The 15,875-nt window shown below is 42.5% G+C and overlaps 1 non-coding gene across 1 annotated transcript; it reads left to right on the top strand.

Annotated features, from left to right (window-relative positions):
- The first annotated feature begins 15,307 nt into the window (after positions 1–15,307).
- On the top strand, positions 15,308–15,507 carry LOC124516882 (U2 spliceosomal RNA). The gene has a single exon (XR_006963261.1). It is a non-coding gene; the product is annotated as a U2 spliceosomal RNA (small nuclear RNA).
- The last annotated feature ends 368 nt before the right edge of the window (positions 15,508–15,875 follow it).

Here is a 15,875-nt window from a genome sequence, read left to right as displayed (position 1 = left end):
CATTCATCTTTTTAAGTGTGAAACTGATGGCTGACATGCCAAGACCTGAGGGTTTAAAACCCAGGGAATATGGAAGATACTTTGAATACGTTGCTTGACATACATGAATCTTGGCACTGGAGATGTTTATACGTGACGGTTCAGTTATTTTGAAGCTACCCTCCAAAGACCATGTTATGCCACCATATTTAAATTTCACTGGTCACAAATTTGGATAACACTGTGAAAAGCAAGACATCAGATTCTCTATGGAGTTTTATCTCCATTTAATACATGATTTCACATAATCCTCATAAAGAGCCCTGTTGAGATATTATTATGCTCATTTTACAGATCATTGTATAGGAGATCATGAGCTGTGGTAATATTCATGAAAGTGAGGACTTGAGAAAGTCTCAACAAGTATCTCCTTTGCATGTCAGGAGTCAACTGAACTAATTTGCCTCTCCTCTACTTGGAACAATCCAGCTGAAAGGAAAATCATGGGTGCAAGGATTTGGAGAAAGTCTCCTTCTGTGACACAAGCATCAGCTGAGGCCTTCCTGGATTTTGAGAGCTAACAAGAGCTTGCACAACCTCCCATTGGTCATCTAGGAGAGCCTTACTCCCAGAGTCATTTACCAGTTCTCTGGGCATTGGGGTCATATGGGCAGCTCCCCTGAATAGGAGAACTGTCTCTATTCCTTTGGGAGTATCCCCAGGGCAACCTTTTTTAAAGATTTCCATAAAAATCCAAACACATATTTTAGGGTTTTATCGGCTTTGCAGAATTTGTGTGGGGGGGGGGAGGGGATAAAGAGGAGATACTCAAAGAAGCACACAGCATGCCACCATTTTACTCAATTTTCCTCCCTCCTTTCCCCCCTATTATCATTCTCATTCTGCAAGCAGAGAGTAACAACTCATCCTCTCTTATGCAATCCCCCGGTCCTTTTCACTAAAGTGGCACCAGCCAACTCCCACAACTTGAGAGGCTTAGAGTGGCCTCAGTTGAGGCTAGCAAAGTGTTTTCCTATGAAATGTTCTTATATCTGCTGCTGCTGAAAGAATACAATCTCTCCCTTTGGTACTACAAACATGAGAACTGCCCTAATATGGAGGAGACTGCCCATAGAGATACGGAGACTGATTTTTCTGTAAGGCAAACCCATAGAGAACCATTTAGGGGGACAGTGAAGGATTAAATGGATGGTTATGCCAAACTACCTTTAAGATCCTTCCAACCCAGAGAGTCTTTAGTGAAAGAGTTCTGAGCGCACCCAGACCGATGGAGTCCATGTTCCATCTCCCATGAGGCTGCAGGAGGGCCGGCCATTACTTGTGCCCTCCACCGCCACCTCCCCGGTCCCACATCTGTAAGGTACCAGGAATAATAAAGGACAAAATATTTCTGTTATTTAGCATGATGCCACGGCGTTATTGTAACAATTCTGTTACTACACAGTGACACCGTCATGCAAGAGGACTGCTAGTCTTATCTTCATTTCAGAGGCAGCAGAATTTAAAAAAGAATACCCGGGGCGCCTGGGTGGCGCAGTCGGTTGAGCGTCCGACTTCAGCCAGGTCACGATCTCGCGGTCCATGGGTTCGAGCCCCGCGTCAGGCTCTGGGCTGATGGCTTAGAGCCTGGAGCCTGTTTCCGATTCTGTGTCTCCCTCTCTCTCTGCCCCTCCCCCGTTCATGCTCTGTCTCTCTCTGTCCCAAAAATAAATAAACGTTGGAAAAAGAAAATAGAAAATAAAAAAAATAAAAATAAATAAAAAATAAAAAAGAATACCCAATCAGGAGTGAAAGGAAATAAACTCCAGCACTGCTCTTTGTACGCAGTATCTGAGTGATGTTAAAGGGACCAGCTGACCTCCCTGGGCCTCACTGTCCTCACCTGAAACTGTGAAATGATGGTGATGATGCTCTCTGACCACTTCAGTTATCATGAGAGCTACATAAGAAATTTAGGGTAACCGTGCTTTGAAATTTTTAATTACCTTAAAAATCAGTCAGAATGGAGGTATTTGCCACATGTGCCTTACAGGTGCCCATCCTACACCTCCTTTTGATCTTTTTTTTAAATTGAAGTACAGTTAACATATGATATTATATTAGTTTTCGGTTTACAACGTTTAGTTTTGACAATTCTATGCATTATTCAGTGCTCACTATGATAAGTATAGTCACCATCTGTCACCATACAATGTTCTTACAATATCATTGACCATATTCTTTATGCTGTACTTTTCATCTCCCTGACTTTATTCATTTTATAACTGGAAACTTGGATCTCTTAATTCCCTTTATCTGTTTTGCCCTTTCCCCACCCTTCACTTTCTGAGTCCTCCTCTCCCCAGTGCTTTTGCACTGCCCTCAGTTTGTGTGGGACTCACCAAAGCACGCCAGCTGATTCATGCTCCAAGAGAAATAACCCCAAATCTACTCCACCCTCAATCCCACTCCCTCCCACCCGAAAGACTCCTGTCCTGAAAGTCTCTGCTGTCTGCTGTTTAAGAATTTATGCATAATTTTGTAAGCTACCATTCTTTGAAAGTATATTTGTATTTTCAGTAGAAGTCTTCTAGAGACATTGTCCCATAAACCAACAGTAAGATAAGGATAGTGGAATTATTTTAGAGGACATGCGGTGAGGGAAACAAAGGCAAGAAAAATGTAATTTAAATTCAATTCCCTTACAGCCTGTAACCCAATGACAGATGTCAGGGACCTGCAGTGTATAACACTCCCCAAGACGTTTATGGCTCCCTTAATACCTTAATGTTTACACTTCCTTAAAAACTAAAAGCAACCTTATCTTGACAATAGCTAAATCTTCAGGGTCCTGTGAGACCCTGCTTTCAGCATCCAGAAATTCCTTGGAGACCTACACCATCTATACCTCCACAAACTTAAAAGTATATAATCAGTTGCTCCACACAACCCCAGTGTAGCTCTTTCTGCCCCCGGGGTCCTGTCCCCGTGCTTTCATAAAATCACCTTTTTTGCACCACAGCCAAGAATTATTTCTCAACCGTTTGCTCACAAACCCGACTTCAAACTCCATCAAGATGGACATTATGGTGTTTGCGCAATTTTAAAAAGCCTGCTTTGGGGGTGCCTGGGTGGCTCAGTCGGTTAAGCGTCCAGTTTCATTGAGGTCATGATCTCGTGGTTCGTGGGCTGACCGCTCAGAGCCTGGAACTTGCTTCGGATTCTGTGTCTCCCTCGCTCCCTGCCCCTCCCCCACTCATGCTCTGTCTCTCTCTCTCTCAAAACTAAATAAACATTAAAAAAAAAATTTTAAAGCCTGCCTTATCTATAGGTGGGCCAAATTTGTATCCTATTGGAGCTTCTACCACAAACCCCATTAAACATCTGTATGGTGCACGGACACTCATGTCCTTGGAACAGCTTTCATTCTATACCAAACTGCCTCTCTTGTGTGACCAGAGACAGAGGCGTAGACCAGGTGACCTCAAGACTTCCTTTCCAATTCTTGGAATCAAATATCAAAGAGATTCCAGGCAAAGCAATTGCAACCTTGTCTCATTTCTTCAACAACAAACATTTACTAAACCCTACAGTAAACCAGGCGCTATGCCAGAATCTGAGCCCACGGAGCTCAATAAATGCAGTATAGCCCTGAATTGGACACTAACCTCTTGCCATGAAACTACATAAAGGTACAATGAATTCCTAATATTTGAAAGAAAAACAAAAACAAAAACAAAAACTTTTCACATGTAGTTTCTCATTTGTTCTTCAAATAACTGTGTGATCTAATAACTGATATCCCCATTTAACACAGGAGGCATCTGAGGCTCTGAAGTCTTGAGGGATTTGTCTAATGTCAAAGAATCAGTAAATAGTGGCCCTGGAATTTGAGAGGGCAGGTACTTTAAGGGAAAGGCAAGCCTGTTGTCCTTAGTCTCTGCCACCCATCTTTAAGATTCTGGACCTGTTTATATTATGAGTGCAAACCAAACAGAGAAGTATTATGCAATCAACTCACCCTCGTCCCTCTGATGTATCAGATGTCCTCTCCCCTTATGCCTTTGCTCTCTCTATTATAGACAACAGGCCAAGGCAAATGTAAGACAAGAGCAGATTTGTATGCTCCAAAAAGGCAGTAGACCTTGAAGGGTGTGTCACCTGCCTGAGCCATTATCTTCTCCTTTATCAGAAGGGCCCTGATTTCACAGCACATTTCAGAACTAGAGTGGGAGAGTCATGCACAAAACCAAATCCTAGTATTAGAATAGTCTTGAAGCCTCTAGGCTTCTTGTCTAGGGACAACAGTTTGGTCACAGGGCTTTCACTCTTCATTTGTGTTTAAAGAGGATTGTAGCTGTCTGCAGTTTCTGTGACAACGGCCTTTTTCTCTGTAAGTAAATCTACCCCAAGCACAGAGGAAGTTGGTAATCAGTTCTTGATAAGTGTTCACAGATGATTGACCAATGACTGGAAATACATCTCCCTTCTCCCGTATACACTTAATCGTTCCCAACAATGAGTTCATAAAGTCTTCCTTTGCATTATAAGGAAATTTACTTTAGTGTTTATGGAAGCTAACACAAGTAGATTTAGATAAACATTCTCTAAGCCATTAATAGTTCAACCCTTTCTAAAAATAGCCTTTAACTAGAATTTCTCTGGGCCAAATCAGCTTGGGGCTCAGTAATCCTGTATCAAAACAGTATTTCTTGGGCTCTTCTCCTACCTGCTGTTGCAGTAATTCTGGCCATCTCATACTCCTCTCTGCTCATTCTGGGAGACCCCAGGAAGTGGCGATCTTATGTAGCACTCTTGGCTGCCATTGTCCTCCTTAAAAAAAAAAAAAAAAGATTTTTTAAAATGTTTTTACATTTATTTTGAGAGCGAGAGAAAGAGAGTGAGTTGGGGAGAGAGAGAGAGAGAGAGGGAGAGAGAATCCCAAGCAGGCTCCACACTCAGCACAGGGCCCAAAGCAGGGCTCAATCTCACAAACCATGAGATCATGACCTGAGCCGAAATGAAGAGTCCGATGCTTAACCGACTGTGCCACTCAGGCGTCGCCATTGTCCTGTTTTCCATCCTTGTAGCAGTGATGTCTTCTGTCATGACCGGTGCCAAAGACTCCATGATATCACTTTGCTTCTGGAGCATGGTGACCTCTCCATTCCAGATTGGAGCCGACTCTGGCTCAGGCAGTATTCCTTCATGTGAACAGACCACTGGAGGCCCCAAACACCTGCCCTCCATGTGTGTTTGGAACTGTATCCTAGGACAAGTACAGCTTAAACTATCAAGCTGGGATCCCTGTTGCAAAGCTAAAAGCAAGCAACTGCATTGGCTTTTTTCCAGATAAAGTTGAATTAGCCTAGATCTGGCTGAGGAGGTGATAAGTGTGTTGGCAACATCTGGGTTTCTTTTGTTTCAGGTATAAATAGTTACTACTCCTCATTCATAGGGTGCTTGGAGGGAAAAACGAGTTCATTTTCTCCCTTCTCTGGAAGAAGGAAAACAAAGTAGAAACTTGGGGCACAGTCTCTTGATGGATCTGAGAGACATAATTTCTCTACCAGAAGTTGAGCCACATGTCTGACAGGTGAACTCACTATCATGGCAATGGAACAGACGATTTGAAACGAAGGTTCTTTAAGATGCCGAATGTGTCCGTTATTTCTTGCCTTGCTCCATATAGCAGTTCGTATAGCTGTCAGGGATATTTAAAGACAGCAAAGAAATTTAGATAAGAAGAACATATAAATAAGAAAGACAGACATGATTGGGGCACAAAATAGAGCTGGAATGAGGGTCATACAAAAATACCACTCACGAGGCTCTGAGCTTCCCAGTATCAACACATGAAAAGAAGCCCAGTTAGTTATGGGGTTCCTAGATTTCTCAGGATTTGTTTTAAATTTCTCAAGAAAAGATAGCTATTTCTGATACCAAATAAAAATAAATTGCTCCCAAGAGTATTTATAAAGTGAGTGCCATGAATAATTTTAGAAAATGTAGTCAACAAGACTAAAGAAAGCATTCAATGAGCAGAGAGGGTGATTGTAAGTGCAGAAATGGAAGATTAAAGGAGTCCCAGGCAGAACTGTAGGCTCTTGCCCTCTTTTCCCCACTCCCCTGCCGGCCTCTCCCTTCTACGTGTTTTGCTCCATCTGGCACTGCTCTTTCTACTCCTTTTCCCTCAGTGTCTCTATCCCTCTATCCGTCTCCCTCCCTCTCCCTCTCCCTCTCTCTCTCTCTCTCTCTCCTTCAGTAAAGTTGTTTCCCCTCCCCTGTCCTGAATTTCAGAAAAAGCATTGCCCAAGGGCTTTGAGTTAGACCTATGTTTCTGCCTGATCTCTATCCCTAAATATTGATTTAATACTTAGCAAGTGTTTCTTGAGCTTTAATTTAGGTAATCCTATCTAGTCTCAAGACTTGAAACATCATCTGTGGGGCTCCTGGGTGACTCAGTGGGTTAAGCTTCCAACTTAGGCTCAGGTCATGAGGGTTTTGAGTTTGCAGGTTTGAGCAACGCATCGGGCTGTGTGCTGACAGCTCAGAGCCTGGAGCCTGCTTTGGATTCTGTGTCTCCCTCTCTCTCTGCCCCTGCCCTACTCATTCTCTCTCTCTCCCTCTCTCTCTCTCTTTCTCTCAAAAATAAATAAACATAAAAAAAAATTAAAGAAAAAAAAAGAAAAGAAACATCGCCTGTAGACTCACATCTTCCAAGCTTGTGCATCTTTTTCTGACCTCTCCCCCGGAATCCCAACTTATATATCCAATGCCTCTGAATATCCATTCCCACTCAGATGTCTGATAAGCCTTTCAGTGTCCAAATCCAAAGTACCATGAAGTCTGGGTTTTTCTCCCAAGCTCCCTGTTTTGAATCTAGCCCCACTCCCAGGCTGATTCCCACACATTCTCTGCAGTAATCTAGTTAAAACCAAGTCAGATCATGGTACTTTCTTGCTCGTAACCCTCCAATGCTGCTCTTGTATTGAATAAAACCAAAATTTCCTATCAGGGAGTGCCTGCAAGGCTGTATGCGACCTGGCCCTGACTATCCGAACTCATCATTGACTCTCCCCTTTATTCATTGTGCTCTGTAGAGCCTTACTATATAGAACCTTGTTCCCAGAACAGGCCAAGTTCATTACCGCCTAGGGCCTCTGCACTCTCTATTCCCACCACCTGAGCATGGTTCTCCAGATCTTCACGAGGGTCATTCTCTCCTTCATTCTGGAGTATCAAATGCCTTTTCCTCAAAGAGGCCTTCCTCATCATCCCGTCCCATTACTCTTTATCCCCTCTTTTGCTTTATTTTCCCTCATAGCATTTATTATGTTGAGTTGTTTTATATACTTGTTTATTTTTTGATTGTCTATCTCCCTCAGGCAGAATATAAATTCCCTGAGACAGGGTCTTGCCTGCCTTGTTCTCACAACACTCCCAGCACCTAGTGAACAGTGCTTGGCACATTAGACAAATTCAAAACATTGTTGTTGAGGGTTGCCTGGGTAGTTCAGTCAGTTAAGCGTCCAACTTTGGCTGAGGTCATGATCTCACGGTTCATGGGCTCAAGCCCCATCTCAGGCTTTGTGCTCACAGCTCAGAGCCTGGAGCCTGCTTCAGATTCTGCATCTCCCTCTGTCTCTTCTCCTCCCCTGCTCTCATTCTGTCTCTCTGTCTCTCAAAAAAACAATAAACATTAATTCTTTTTTTCAAAACATTTTTGTTGAGTGAACATTTGAATGTGCCCGACACACAGTGGACCTTGAATGCCTGCTAACTGAATGAGTAAATATAACAGGTGCGGGGGATACAACAGTGAACAAGACAGGCAGTCCTGTTACACTCGTGGCACTTAGCCAGAAAGGCAGGCATTGAATATTTAAGAACAATAAAACAAAAAGAGTTTTATGATAGAGGAAGTTCAGAGGAGTAGCAGGTGCCACTAATCTAATCTGGTATAGAATTCAACACCTTTCATGTATGGCCTTAAAAGGTAACCTCTCCTGGGCCAAGTAGCCACCTGTGTGGAAAAGTATCCTCAGTCTGAGTATCATCAGTTGTGCAACTTTTGCAGGGAAGAAACAGGATGTACGTAAAATGTCTGGCACCTAGTAAATGCTCAGTAAGTTTCCGCTACCATTGCTGTTATAATATATTAACACCTGTTCTACTTCATGGAACCCCTCAGCATCTTTTGAACTAGCTTACTACATTTAGAATGGCTTACATTTTGAATTCCACTGTGCCAAGTTAGAAGCCCGAAGCCTTCTTTCCCAGCCTTTCGCGAAGCCCAGATGTCAGTCCTTAGAACTGTGCTTCCCCAGCAACTTCATTCTCTTTGGGAAGAGACCAATGTGCTGATTCAGGCATCCGATGAACACCATCTTATTAACAAAAAGAGTGGCTGGAGCCTCCAGCTCTGGGCTACAGCACTGGCTGAGATTCAGACATTCTCAGTCTGGGGTACTGTAAGCCAAGGTAGTTGCTTCCATTAGTGGCAGTGGTGTGAACACTTTGTCCACAAGAGGTTTGAGGTGCTGTTTCTAGTTGAATAGCCCCTAACCCTGAGTCTCTGGCTCTCCCGGAGATTCTCTGAGTTCCTTAATGTCCTTAGTAAATTTCTCTTCTGCTTAAACTGGTTAAGGTAAGCTCTGTGTTTGCAACGAAGGACCCAAGTGACACACAGATCATCTGAATTATTAAGTGGCTTAGGACCCTATGTTGTGTATACCATATTGATTATTGATCAAGGTCTTGTCCGGGTCAAAGGTATCAAGGAAGGGGCCCTCAGGTAAGGGACCATTATTATCTCAAAGGTAACCCTCTCCACACAGCCTTTCCCGACAGCAGCTAGAGGGTCTCTTCTGCCTCTCGCACTGTCGATGCTGCTTATTAACACTTGCCATGATCACCTTGCCTGGGACATATTGTAGGCTCTGTCTCATTCTTAAATTCTCTTCAAGTCTGCATTCATTCAGCTTTCACTGAGCACCTATTATGTGTCAGATATTAAGGATGCAGCTCCCTTCAAGGAATTTACAGTCTCCCCAGCTGACTAGCCTATAAGCAACAACTGACAGGCTTTGTGATGCAAGGTCAGCGGGATGTTAGGTTGGCAGGATAATGTAATGACTACATGCCTAAGCTTGGGGATGAGACTGACCTAGGTGCAAGTTCCGGTTCTGACATTAGCTGGTGAATTTTGCTAAATTATTTAATCTCTTATGCTTCAATTGCCTCGCCTATAAAATAGCCAATAATCACTAATAGAGTGGTTGTGAAATTCACATAAAATCACATAAGAAGTACTTAAGAGTGTCTGATTCTTTGCAACCTTCAATACGTGCCATTATTATCAACAACAGCAAGCATGTCTGGGGATGTCAGGAAATCCTTCACAGAGGGAAAAAGGCTTATTACTTAGAGGAAGTATTCTTAATCTAAGCAGGCAGGTGCACCTATTCATTCAGCTTTTTAGTCAACAATTTTTCATTTTTAAAAACGGTTTCTTGTAACATCCTGGGATGAGGAGTATCCTGTTTTGGTTCTTCTATTTTGCAAACAGAGAAAAATGTCAGAAGCTGATTACCTCATTCAAGTACATACTAGTTTCGTTGCTTAACTAGTTAAGGCTTTCTGTGAGAAAAGATTGTGCAGTAAATCTGATACTTCTCTGTGCAAAGCTTTCGGAGAACACAGAAATGCATAACCACTAACAGACGCCACTGTGCTCGAGGTGAAGATACTGAGATAAACACACAGTGTTGACAGAAAAGTTAGAGTGGTCATTTTGTGGTATTGGGCTAGAGTTACAAGAATAAGGAAGAGCTCACAGTCAAAGAGGGCTGGTCAGAAAAGACATCATAAAGAAGGTAAACTTTAAAGCTCGGCTTCAGGGCGCCTGGGTGGCTCAGTCGGTTGAGTGCCTGATTTCCGCGCAGGTCATGATCTTGCGGTTTGTGGGTTCAAGCCCTGTGTCAAGCCCTGTGCTGACGGCTCAGAACCTGGAGCCTGCTTCGGATTCTGTGTCTCCCCCTCTCTCTGCCCCTCCCATGCTCATGCTCTGTCTCTCTCTGTCTCTCAATAATAAATAAATGTTAAAAAATAATTAAAGCTCAGCTTCAAAATATGAATAGAATTTAGGCAATGGGTACAGACATGTCACAGGGAGAGTGTCATAAAGCAGACCAGATATGAACAAAGGGCATGGTGGTAAAGACACATGCTCATTCAGGAGACCTCAAACAGCCAAACTCTGCCTGCAGGAAGTTCTTATGAAGGATGCATAGAAGATAAGAATTTGGAGATCATTGCTAGATCAAGGAGTTTGGATTTTTCATTCTATAGACACCTAGCAGCTACTGCAGGGCTCTGAGGAGAAGATTTTAGGCATATAAGCAGATTGTAATGGGAGACAATAAAGGGTAGAATAATGGAGGCAAGAATTCAAATCAGAAGTCATTGCCATCATCCTGACATAAAATTGGCATTGTGGTGGGATTGAAAGGAAGAGGTGAATGAAGCAGACATTTTGCCTGAGTAATTACCAGCACTTAGTTATTCGCTAACTATGGTGGGAGACGGATAATCCACACAGCATGAGTTGGAAGTTCCCTCAGCCCTGCATTATTTCTGAAAGTGCTGACAGACTACCTCTAGCAGAATCACTTAGGTTATTAAAAATTTGGATTCCTGGGGCACTTGGGTGGCTCAGTTGGTTGAGTGTCCCACTCTTGATTTCAGCTCAGGTCATGATGCCAAGGTTGTGGGATGGAGCCCTACACTGGGCTCTGCCCTGAGCATGGAGCCTGCTTAAGATTCTCTCTCTCTCTCTCTCTCTCTCTCTCTCTCTCTCTCTTCCTCTGCCTCTCTCCCCCACTCAAGCTCTCTCTCTCTCTCTTTCTCTCTAAGACATAATTCAGATCCCTGGGTCCTATTTCAACTTGCTGAATCAGAATCACTGGGATCAGGGGCACTACCATTATGCATTTCAATAAGCTTCTCAAGTGATTCTTCATGCCTGTTGCAAGTTTGAGAACTCTAAGTTGCCTTAGAGATTATTTGACCAACTGTATTTGCTTTCAAGAGGGGGAAACTGGGGTTCAAAGAGGTCACATAACTTCCCTAAGGCTACACAGCTATCTGGAACTAGGATGAGGGCTCCTAACTCACAGGCTTGACTTGTTCCGCCATGCCACCCAAGATTGATATCTGACAGCTGGGTGTTGCAAGGAAGGCACTGCTTCCTCACTTTCAAAGCAGCGAGGCAGAAAAAACTGGAACTAAAATCTAATGGATGCAGATGTGATTGGCTTAAAGTTCCAGCAAGCTGATGCTTGCCTGCTGTGGCCCAGAGGGCCATCCTGCAGGCAGGCTACTGCTGCCGTCCGTGCTCTCACCAGGGCCTGACTCTCAGACTCTGAGCATGCAGGTTCATGGGAATAGCCAGGGCCAGATGACCTTCTCAGAGCAGCCCTAACACACAGATGGGGGATGTTCATCCACACAGCTGATCCTGGCTCTCGGAGGGACAGCAGTGCAGTGAGTGTTTCTTGACTTATTACCCTAGATAGAGCAAGACTGGGAGGACTTTACTTAGCTGTTCTGAGTGTCAGCTTCTTTGATAAGACATGTGATTTGGAAGACTTACACTGAATTTGGAGAAAGAAGATCTGGGTTAAAGTCCTTTGCTAGCTGTAGAATTTGGGCCAATTATGATATATTGTTATCATGAGATTGACTATGCCAATCCCCCTATTTTATAGGTTAAAAAAAACCCCAGAGGGTCACCTGGGTGGCTCAGTCGGTTAGGCATGTGTCTTCGGCTCAGGTTAGATCTCACGGTTGATGAGTTCAATCCCTGTGCCAGGCTTGGTGCTGACGGCCCAGAGCCTGGAGCCTGCTTCAGATTCTGTGTCTCCCTCTCTCTCTGTGTCTCTCCCCAACTGGTTCTCTCTCACAAGTAAATAAATAAACATTAAAAAAAAATTGTTAAACCCAGAAACTCAGAGAGAAAAATAATCTGTTCAAAGCTACACAGCATATTCATTTCCTCAAAATGTCCATCAAAAGATGAATGGATAAGGAAGATGTGGTATGTATGTGCGCGCGCACACACACACACACACACACACACACACAGGAATATTATGCAGCCATAAAAAAGGATGGGCTCCCACCATTTGAGACAGCATGGATGGGTTTAGAGAATATTATGCTAAGTGAAATAAATAAGACTGAGAAAGACAAATACTGTATTATTCCACTCCGAAGTGGAATATAAAAAAAAAACCAAAAAGCAGAATTAGACCTATAAAGACAGAGAACAAACTAATGGTTTCCAAAGAGGAGAGGGGTGCTTGCAGGGATGGGCAAAATGGATGAACAGGAGTGGGAGATACAGGTTTCCAGTTATGGATTGAATAAGTCACAGAATAAAACGCATAGCATAGGAAATATGGTCAATGATATTGTAATAATGATGTATCAAGACAGACAGCAGCTACATTTGTGGCAAAAATAGCATACAGCATAAACTTGTTAAATCACTACATTGCACACCTAAAATTAATGTAACATTGTGTATCAGCTATACTCAAATCAAAAAAACAAATAAATATTAAAAAAATATCAACTGTACCTTTCTATTAATGCTTTTATGAAGCTCAAATATATATGTGTGTATATGTGTATTTATCTTTATATAAATTATTACAAATAATTAAATAATTAATTAAATATTTATTAAATAATTAAGTATTTATATTTATATTTATATCACAGTATTTGTTGTGGGTGCCAGGGATTCTTCATCTACTCTTTTCATGTAGTAAAATGGTAGCCATCATTCCCATCCACCGTACGTACAACAGGTGTATAACAATGTAAAATGACACACACATACACGCATAAGAATTATGTAAAAGGATTTTGAGAAGAAAAGGATTAATTCAGGGTGAAAATATGTTTATGAGCCCATTTCTGGGCTGGCATTATGTACTCTCTCATAGGCTTCCTAGGGCCATAACTGTTAAGAGGTGCTCCAACCCCTCCACACCCTACATTCAGAAAGGTGGCCATTACCACATTCTCTCTGTCTTGTTCGTCCACTACCCACCTCATTTTTTCTGGGGACAGAGGGTAGGGGATCTAACACAAGTACGTCTAATCAGGTTGCCCAAAACAAGGGAAGCCTCAGCAGATATTTGGACTTTCATCAGATAAACTAATCTGTTAGTTTTAACTCATAAATATTTGTAGCCTTTGGGTCACTATGTCTTCTTAGAAGTCACCAAGCTCTAGTGTTCAGCATTAGACTCGGCCAAAGAAATTAGATGAAGTATAGTGCAAATACTGCCTCATGCTTCCTACTGCAAATCTTCACCCTTTCCTCTCCTGGCTTCAACTTTCTTCACAAAGATACAGTAGCAAAATACACTTATTGTTACAATTTTATTCTTATGCACAGCAAAGTTTAAGAAACTCTTAAATCCTTAGACCAAAGTTTAAGAAATGCTGCCTTCCCTATGATACAAGCCAATGTTTATGACTGGTAGGCTAGGCACATGAAGAATTTGTGGTGAATGAGTCAGTGGGAGGAAGGAAGAGAGGGGGAGAAAAAATAAGGAAAAGCAATGAAGGATCTGCGTGGTTGTGGTGCCAGGAGCCAGTAGAATTAAGTTCCGGTTCCAGCTCTGTTATTAACTTAGTGTGGGATGTGGGACGAGTCATACCGCTCTCTGGGCCACCACGTCCTCAAACTAGGACAAGGAAGAATTCTCTAAGGCAGAGTTTTCCAACCTATGTGCCGTATTACAACAGTGTGCCACCAATGGGTTCTAAGTATGCTCTAAATTATGGAGTCTCTCAACACTCGGAATGCTCTGTGGGATTTGGAGTTACTGAGGTTCTGGGACCAGGTGCCTCTAACCAAGAGAAGTCTATCACAGGTTCCTTGGGGGAGTCATTTGAGCAAGACTTCAAAGGCCACCCCCATGGTTCCCAGAGGAGACACAGTGAGCCAAATTTACCATGTGTTGTTCTATGATGCCCTGAGTGCAGCCAAAAAAGTGTTTGATGGCCTGGGCATCTCAGCAGCCAGCTTCAGAGCAAACCACTAACCATCCTAGATAGAATCTGAGGACCACTAAGGAGTTTATTGCCAAGTGCCCAGGGATTGGAGCCCGCCCAGCCCAAGATGCAGCCAGTTGGGGACGGATTGGTGGGGAGTATACGGTGGGGCTTTCTGGTCTGCCCAGCAATAAATGATAGCCCAGAATCTCTGTCTTTACATTCATCAGATTCTCTTGTCCTTCTGTTGCTGACAGACAAGAAGCCCATTTAGGGGTTTCCGTGTTAGTTGCAGGACAACCACTCTTCCAGTACATGTGCAATGCCTTTAATTAGCCTCTCATTACTATTTTGAAACACAAGATATCTAGAAGTGTGAATTTGAAATATTTTTGCTTTATCATAAAGAGATTTAAACACTGATTTGTCAGCATAAGAAAAGAAAAAAGGCTAGTAGGTGTCTTTAATTCCAGAAACTACAAATCTTCAAGTGACGATAAACAATGGTTTTAACATTTTTATCATCTACTTGCACAAAGGAAGTTTCTTACCGATAGAGGTTGCCAAGGATTTGAAGTGGTCATCATTAAAATGGCTTGAACAGAGCTGCATATAATAGCCACATTGAGCATAATTTGTTGGTAAAAAGCTATGTCAGTAAAAGTATGTTCAAATTGCTCATTTAAATTTTTGAATTTTATTCAGAATCTTCTATACATTTAATATTTAACATTCCCTAAATATTTTGTATTTTATGTTTCCTGTAAATTTATAAAGCATAATACATTTTTTCACCAAGGTTTATTTAGCTATTTCCAGATTCCATCTCATTTACTCATTGTCCTACTCAAATATTTTCATTTTCTATGGGTGTGAGATGTGAGAAAGCTGGATACAGTTGGCTAGGGTAGTAATTCTCAGCTGAGGTGATTCTGCCACCCAGGGAACATCTGACAATGTCTGGCGAACATGTTTGTTTCTCGCCACTGGGGAGCTGCTTACCGGCAACTAGTGAATAGCAGCTGAGGAAGCCGCTAAAACATCCTCTAGCGCACAGGATAGTCCCCCATAGCGTTATTGGACCCAACATGTCAATAGTGCCAAGGATAGAAGTCCTATTCTAGGGTCCCTCTCACTCTAAAGTTCTGTGAGTCTGAATTATGACTGTTCTTGAGGATAGTATGTGGCAATATTGGGTATGGCTAGGAATGGCCAGCTCTAACCTCCTAAGCACATTTATAATAGTAGACCCATCGCTTCTTGGCCTTTTGGCTAAGATCAAGTGTAGTATCTGTTCTTATCAGTTTAGTATAATAGTAGACCCAGTAGGCAGGTAAAATGTGGGGCAAGACTTCCTGTATGCTTACAGGAAATCAAGCTCCGGATAGTTGCTTGAGATGTTATATATTTCCAAGCAGTAGGTGTATTACTTCTATGACATCAGCACCCCTAGGTGAGTATCTTCCTTTCTTTCCCTCTTTACTTGTTTTCAAGTTCCATATTCTGAAATCAACTTTTTTGTTCCACTGGACTATGACCTATCTTATTTGTCAGCAACTCTCCCCTCCCTACTCTAGGCCTCCCTGGGACTGGCTCTGTTGGGATGGGTCTTCTGATAGGCAGAGGTTTGCACTGAGCAGTTTTTTACGCCACCCCAATCCTCATTGCTCCCACTTATAATTTCTTTGGAAGTTGAAGTCATCCTGTGTTTTATTACGAATGCCCTACCTCCAGGACTAAAACCTTCCACATCTTCCCTCTTTGATGCACCCTCCCTGTTGAATTTTTAGCACTTTAGGGTGATTCAAGAGATGAAGGAT

This window comes from Lynx rufus, unplaced genomic scaffold, assembly GCF_022079265.1.
Source record: "Lynx rufus isolate CCGP_SWC_20201006 ecotype Redwood Valley unplaced genomic scaffold, mLynRuf1.p SCAF_2, whole genome shotgun sequence".
NCBI lineage: Eukaryota > Metazoa > Chordata > Mammalia > Carnivora > Felidae > Lynx > Lynx rufus.
Note: the sequence above shows the minus strand (reverse complement) of the source record. Positions and strands in the feature narration are given on the sequence as shown.